General features: G+C 66.1%; 1 long non-coding RNA gene across 1 annotated transcript; it reads right to left on the reverse strand.

The window, feature by feature from the left end:
* Nucleotides 1-688: 688 nt before the first annotated feature.
* On the reverse strand, nucleotides 689-3,083 carry LOC140695930 (uncharacterized). Its single transcript, XR_012071780.1, has 4 exons — nucleotides 2,806-3,083; nucleotides 2,143-2,306; nucleotides 1,701-1,797; nucleotides 689-1,080 (listed from the first exon to the last, which is right to left on the reverse strand). It is a non-coding gene; the product is annotated as an uncharacterized lncRNA (long non-coding RNA).
* Nucleotides 3,084-6,726: the final 3,643 nt, after the last annotated feature.

Here is a 6,726-nt window from a genome sequence, read left to right on the forward strand (position 1 = left end):
GGGCTCTCGTCCAACTCGCACAACCGTCCTGGGATGGAGGCGCTGTTCTGCCCGTTTTACAGATGAGGAAACTGAGCTCCAGTCCACAGAGCAGGGAGTGGCTGAGCGGGGCTCCATCCTGGTCTTTGCCGGGAAGGTCAGGTCTGGTGTCTGAGGCCCCCTCCCCCAGCGCTCGGGAGAGCCCCGCAGGAGCTCCCGTGCCCTCAGCACCATCATTACTGCGTAAAACACTCCCGGAGGAGCCGATCGCAGTGTGTGAGCAGGTCCAGGCCCCAAGGCGTGCTCCCCGCCAGGCTCACCTCAGCACCGGGCTCCTGCCCACGTCGCAGCTTCAGACGCCAGGGCTCCCTTAATTAGCTCCCTGGGGGGCGGGGCTCCCGGCTCCCTTCCAGGGGAGGCTTTACCCTGGGTCCCCTCCGGCTGGGCTCCCGGGGAAGAGCTGGGGCGGGCAGGGGCGCTGCTGCGCTCTGCGTGTGCAGACACACCAGCCCCAGCCGCAGGCACAGGCACAGGGGCAGCCCCACGGGCACCGAAACACCCACAGGCGTCACGCCCTCTGAGTTCAGACCCAGAGGCGCGGATCCAGGCGCACCCTCGCCGGTCGGGCGAGCGCGCGGCCCCACATCTGCACACGCGGCCCCCACATCTGCACACCCAGGCTGTGGCCCGGAGCCCAGGCACACACAGTGACCCATCACCATACAGACGCACCCGGAGCCGGTGGGGGGGCAGCCTGGATGCCCTCCTCCCGCCCACGCTCCCCTCCCCAGCAGCTGGCCCTTCTTTTGCAATTCTTGCATTTATTTCACAGTCCTTTACATCGGCAGAGGCTTTCAAAACACTTCAGGCTTGTTTACTGAGCTGTGCGAGAACACGCTGTCTCCTTTCCAGCTCAGCCTTCCAGCAGGATCAGGAACGTGCCCGGCTCTGCGCTGGGCCAGCCGCGCGGGTGCCAGCGGCGGCCCCCCTCCTTAAAGGGCCAGCTGGGCTTCCCCGCCGTGCGGGACGGCGCCGGCTCGGACCTGGGACTGCTGACCGGCGCTCGCACCCCCGGGGCTGCTGTCTTCTGACATTGGGTCCCTGGGGACACAGAGCATTAAAACGTCGAGAGAGGAACCAGCACAGGGGGGCCTTGAAAGCACCCGCTCTGTCTCCGCAGACCCGTGACTGTTGTGCTGACAGAGGGCCCCAGTCTATCATGACGACCTTGTAACCGGGATTTGGTGAGGGACCCCTGGGCACCCCCGCTCAGCCGCTCCCTGAGGCAGGACTGGAGTGGCGAGCACGGCGGGGCTTTATCCTCTGCTCCCGCCTGGAGGCCAGTGCCGGCTGCCTCCCCCGCAGCCATGAGCCCCCAAGGGCAGGGCCGGGGCCGGGCACCCCCCGCCCCCAGTACCCGCCCCGCAGACGGCTCGTCCAAGGTGCTGGAGCCCACAGACAGGCTGCTTCAAGCTGCGTGCTGGAGGGCTGAGTCCGAAAGAAAAGCAGAGCCACCCGGTGGGAGGTGGGGCCCCGGGGACCAGGCCCCCTGCCCCTGCCCGGTGCCGCCGCCTCCAGCCCCGCCAGGTTCCAGCCTTTACAACGACCACCCTGTGGCAGACAGCACCCCTCATCGGAAGACCACTGGGCGACCCACAGACCTTTCCCCTCATCCCTCCTTTCTCCTGGACCTGCCTCCCCAGGACCCACTGCCTCCTGACCTCCTGGCCCATTTGGACTTCAGCTTTGTTGCTGGATACAGCTCCACTGCATGCAACTTCAAGCAAATGAAGTGAGGCCATCTTACTCCTCCAAGGCCTGAGGAGGTTTGCCAGGGACACACGCATGTCAAGGAAGACAGACAAGAGATGGGAAAGCAAAGCCAGCCCCAGGGATGGAGTTGGGAAGCCAGCAGAGCGACCATGTGGCCGGCCCTGAGGGCAGTGCTGAGCTTACTGGCAGCCAGGGCGAAAAGGGAAACGTGACTGAAAAGAGGTCTTCCTGTTCAAGAGAGAAGCCTTCTGTGGCCTCGTTTACTGGAGGGTCCTCACGCCCAGGCCTGGAGGGACAGGCACTGAGGAAGGTGCAGCCCACCCTTCGTCTGAGGCTCTGCGTGAAAGCTGTGAGAGGAGCCTGCTGCGGGGTCAGCTCGTGGGTATTTACCTGTCAGCAGGGAGGAGCCTGGGAGCCGAAGCCCTGCCCAGGGAGCGAGGGCCGCCTGGAGGGTTGGGGATTGGACGTTTCGAGGCAGAAGACTCTTGGACCCCTGGTCTGGAGAGCCTGGGCAGACTGCGGCGCCACCCGGGAGTGAGGGGCCCTGGATGAACCTGGAGGTGACAGCGGTCATTGTGGCTCTGGCCCCCGGGGGGCTACTGTAAGGGCTGCGGGTCCACCTGCAGGATGTCAGTGGGCAGGCTGGCTTCGGGCCCCGCCTGGACGCTAACTGACTGAGGCCTCGGACAACTCCTGCCCCGCCCAGGCCCCTGGGTCCCACACCTCTGGCTCGCTCTAAGTCATGCCTGGGGACACGGGGCACACCTGCCCAAACGGCCTCCCTCGACCCTCGCCCACCACCACCCCCTCCTTTCCGTGGACCTCACGCCCCATGCGGTTCTCTCAGGGCTGTTTACACAAGGGGAGAGCCAGCCTGGTGTGGCGAGTCCTTGTCTCCTGAGCCCGCACGGTGACGCCGGGGACGCAAGGCCAGACCAGATGCCTTCTTCTCCTCCCCCTGGCAGGGCAGGCTCTCCAGCCCCATCGGCTTGGTGGTTCTAGACGTCCCCTTTGCCCGCCTGCCTCCCCCCATGACAGCTTTACTCTTCTCACCTCAAGTGCATTTTCTCTCTAAAAAATTGCTCTGTGTCTTCACATTTGGAAGGGAAACACCCGTGCGTGCCAGGCAGGCGTGGGACGGTCCCCGGATGCTCTCAGCCCCCTCCTTTTGCCTGAAGGTCTGGGGCGGGGTCTGGACTGAGTGGAGCCCCCAGTTCCCCAGCTACAGCCGGGCATGGTCCGTGGGTGCCAACGACTCTGGGACAGAGGCGAAAGGTCTGCTCTGACCCAGCCACATTCCGGGCTGCAGCCTGGAGGCAGCCTCTCCGAGGTGGGGCCCAGCAGTCCAGGCGTCCCACCTCCCGGAGTCCTGGTGTGGCTCCGGCCTGTCCTGGGAGCTGGGGGGCCGCCCTCCCCAGCTCCAGGGGTCCTGAGCAGTGTCGGCACTTGAAGGCTGGACATCTGTGCCAGGGGCTGTGGGAACAACAGCAGCCACGTCCCTTGGGAGCTGGGGCCTGAACCCTCCGGCCACTCCTAGGGGTAGGCACTGGTGGGGGCTGTGGGAACCGGGACAGCCCAGGGGCCTCGGGGCAGACAGGCCTGTGTGGGCCACCAAGTGGCTGCCTCCCCGCGTCTCCGTTTCCTCCCTGGAGGGGACAGCGGCTTGCCCAGCGGCCTCCAGGCTGGGGCAGACCGTACAGTGGGGCACAGTTGAGGACCTAGCAGCACCCCTGTTGGGGAGATGGAGGGGCTCCTCCCAGGAGACGCAGGACACGGAGAGGCACAGCAGATCCCGCAGGGCAGGCCACCCCGCCACCGCCGTCTGCCCTGTGCCTGTGTCTTGGGCCCCAGGGCCAGCCTGGGACGAGCAGAGGCTGCTGTAACAGGCCTCCTCCTCCCTGGCCGCAGCAGGCCTCTAATGGGGCAGTGCTGTGTCCCGGCCAGGCCACCCACGCACAGGGCTCCCTCCCGGCACTGCTCAGTGTCCCCTCCCCTAACCAGGTGGCGTGGGACCCTGGCTCTGGAGCCAGCTGGGCACTGTCCCTCAGATGCATTTCCAAGGCAGGGACGCTCAGCTTCAGACCAGGCAGACGGACTCTTCTGGGGCCTAAGAAAATCAGAAAAGCAGAGCTCCTCCTGAGCCTCTCCCCTCCCCACGTGCTTCTCACAGCGGGGCCAGCGCCCGCACGGGGGCCCTTCCAGGCAGGGACTGCCCCCAGTTCCAGGAGACGGGCTCTCTCCCCTCTGGCCTGGCCACCCTGGTGACCCTGGAAATGAGCACCACGGAGCAAGGATCCTCCTCGTCTGTCTCTGGAGCCCTGACCCCTGGTCCTCTCCAGCTCCGCCTGGAGGATGCGTCCGCTCTTGGCTGTCAGCCGGCGGGATCTTTCTAGAACACAGATCCCACCGCGTCACTTGGGTCCTGCACAAGCTTCCACGTCTCCCGCTCGTCCTCCGGAGGATGTCCAGGGGAACCCGGGGACCCCACCTGGGCTGCCTTCCTGTCCCCGCTCTCCCTGCTATGGCCACACCTCTGCCCCTTGGCGTAAGCCCCATTGACAGCGTCCCTGCCTCCCTGTCCGCCCATCACGCTGCACTCTCCTCCACGTCCAGCTCAGCTGTCCCTTCCCTGGATCTCCTGTCCTCGACAGAGACCCCGCCCCCGGCCCACAGCCATCTCACCCTCCACAGCACCTGCTTTCACTTCCTCTCCCCACTTCACTTCACCTGCCGTGGTTCCCGGGGGCCCAGATGTGCGGGGCCAGGCCGTCTGGCCTTCCTGCTCCACACGGGCTGCTGCACTGCAGTCCCGTCGAGGGCAGAGGCAGTGGTCCGGGGGCCTCAGGCTGAGGGTCACGGAGGACTTTGGGACACGCCGCGAAGAACCCCCGCCACGTGGACACGTCTGCTCTCCCGGCCTCGTTTCCAGGGGTGTGAACCAGAGTGGGCCTGGGGCTGGGGGGGTGGGGGTTGGAGGGCCGTGGCCAGGAAGCCCGTAGTGAGCCGCGTACTCACGTCATCACCATGCTGGTGAACCAGCCAGCGCCACCCAGATCCCGTCCCAGTGGCGCTGGGACCTCGGGAAACCTCTCAGCCTCAGGAACGTTCTGGGGCCGGGCCCTGCGCTTGCCCACGAAGGCCTCTGGCTGTGGTTCTCAGCCCAGCCCTGGGAGGTGGGGGCGTGAACCTGGCGCGGACGAGAGGCCACCCCCGGCGACCGTGGTCCCAGCGGCCGTGCCCCTCCACTGTGGGTGTCTGAGGCCCTGAGGGGGGCAGGGCCCTTGCTGATGGTCACTCTTGTGCCAGGGTGGGCGCCCGTCTTCCCAGACCCGGGGAACCTCTCATGGCTCATCTCCAGGGCCTCTGCACAGCCCTCACCGTGGGTGTCTGTTTACTCCTGTCCCTGTGGTGGTGTCCCGGGGGACGTTCCAGGAGCACCCAGGCACCCTGCTCCTGGGACACAATCTTCCTCTCTGAGGCCTCTCCTCCTGCCCCGCTACCCCCAGGGGAGCCCAGGGCCTGCGCTGGGGGTGAGGAGTGTGTCCAGGGCCTCGAGGAGGAGGGGCTGTGGATTCTGGGCTGGACCCTGGCCCTGCCCGGGGCTTCCTGACTCCTTCTTCTTGGCTGCACAGCTCCCTGGACCTGCCCCTATTCCTTCCCCAACTCCCCACCACTGTCAGTCCTCACTCCTCTCTCCCAGCCTCCTCCTCAGTCTTGCCCACCTTCCCAGTGCCCTGGAAGCTCACCTACCCGGTCTCAGCCTGCCATGGCCCAGTGACCCCGGCCTGGAAGTGGGGCGCCCATCTCGGCTGGGCCCAGGGAGTGAATGTGTTCTCCAGCTGGCCTTGTGCTCAGCCTGCCTGGTCGGTGCCGGTGGGGGTATGAGGGTGGGGCACCTGGGAGCTTTGTGGGTGACCACTCTTGGCAATGCCAACACAGGCAGTGACACACTGCTTGGTTTCCGAGTCACCGAGTCACTGTGATGGAGGGAAAGCAGGTTTGTGGCAAGTCCACAGGAGTCGGACACTGCTGGTAGCAATTTGCAAGAAGGTGGGGGACCCTAATTTTCCCCCAGAGCATGCACACCCACGCCTCTGAGGCTGGCCTCCTGCGTGGCCCCACTGGGGCTGTTCCCACAAGTGTCGATGTCCCCATTCAGCAGGCAGGTAAACTGAGGCCCAGGCAGACTCACAGGAGAGTGTCTGGGCTGCAGCCACCTGCCCAGGGCTTGGGCCTCGAGCTCCCGGGGTTACCTCTAAGGACTATTCATCCTGTGGGTACCTTGGGCCTAACTGGCTGCACACCCTCCTGCCCTGGACCCTTCCCCGCAAGCTGCTGTGTCCCCAGAAAAGGTTCGGCCTGTGGGGTCCCCGGGGAGTTTGTGCCGGAGCTGGAGTTGGCCCGGGGGCATTTTGCCCTCAACACACTCCCCCTGAGCGTTGGTGCCTGGCCGTTGCGGTGAGACCGCGGGGGTGTTTCCTCCGCCTGTTTCTGATTTATTCACACAAAGCTCGTCAGCAGCCCGTCCCCCACCTGACGGCCGAGCTCCATCTTCTAGCTGGGAAGCAGGAAGCTGTAGTTCTGCCAGGAGAAACTAAAGCATCGGCCTCGGGCCGTCTCCCGGATGCTGACCTCTGGGTTCAAGTGGCCTCAGGGTTAGATCAGGGCCCCCCCTGCCCGGCCCCCAGAAGGAGGCGGGGGTCAGGGAGAGGGGTGCAGAGCGGGGCAGGGGTCTGGGCTCTGCCGGGGCTCCTGCGGAGCCCGCTGGCCACTCGGGGCTGAGTGCAGTCATCCGAACGAGGTGTGGTCATTGAACAGCCCCGGGTGCCCCGGCCCCAAAGCAAGGCCGAGCCCAGGGATGTGTCCCTGGGTGCTGCGGCTGTGTGTCTTCCTGTTTGCCTGCGTCGCTGTGCGTTGCCGTGGGCGTCCCCCGGCGCACGGAGGGTGGCCAGAGCGGGGCCCCCAGGGAGGCTG

The sequence above is a fragment of the Vicugna pacos genome, chromosome 4, assembly GCF_048564905.1.
Source record: "Vicugna pacos chromosome 4, VicPac4, whole genome shotgun sequence".
Classification (NCBI taxonomy): Eukaryota; Metazoa; Chordata; class Mammalia; order Artiodactyla; family Camelidae; genus Vicugna; species Vicugna pacos.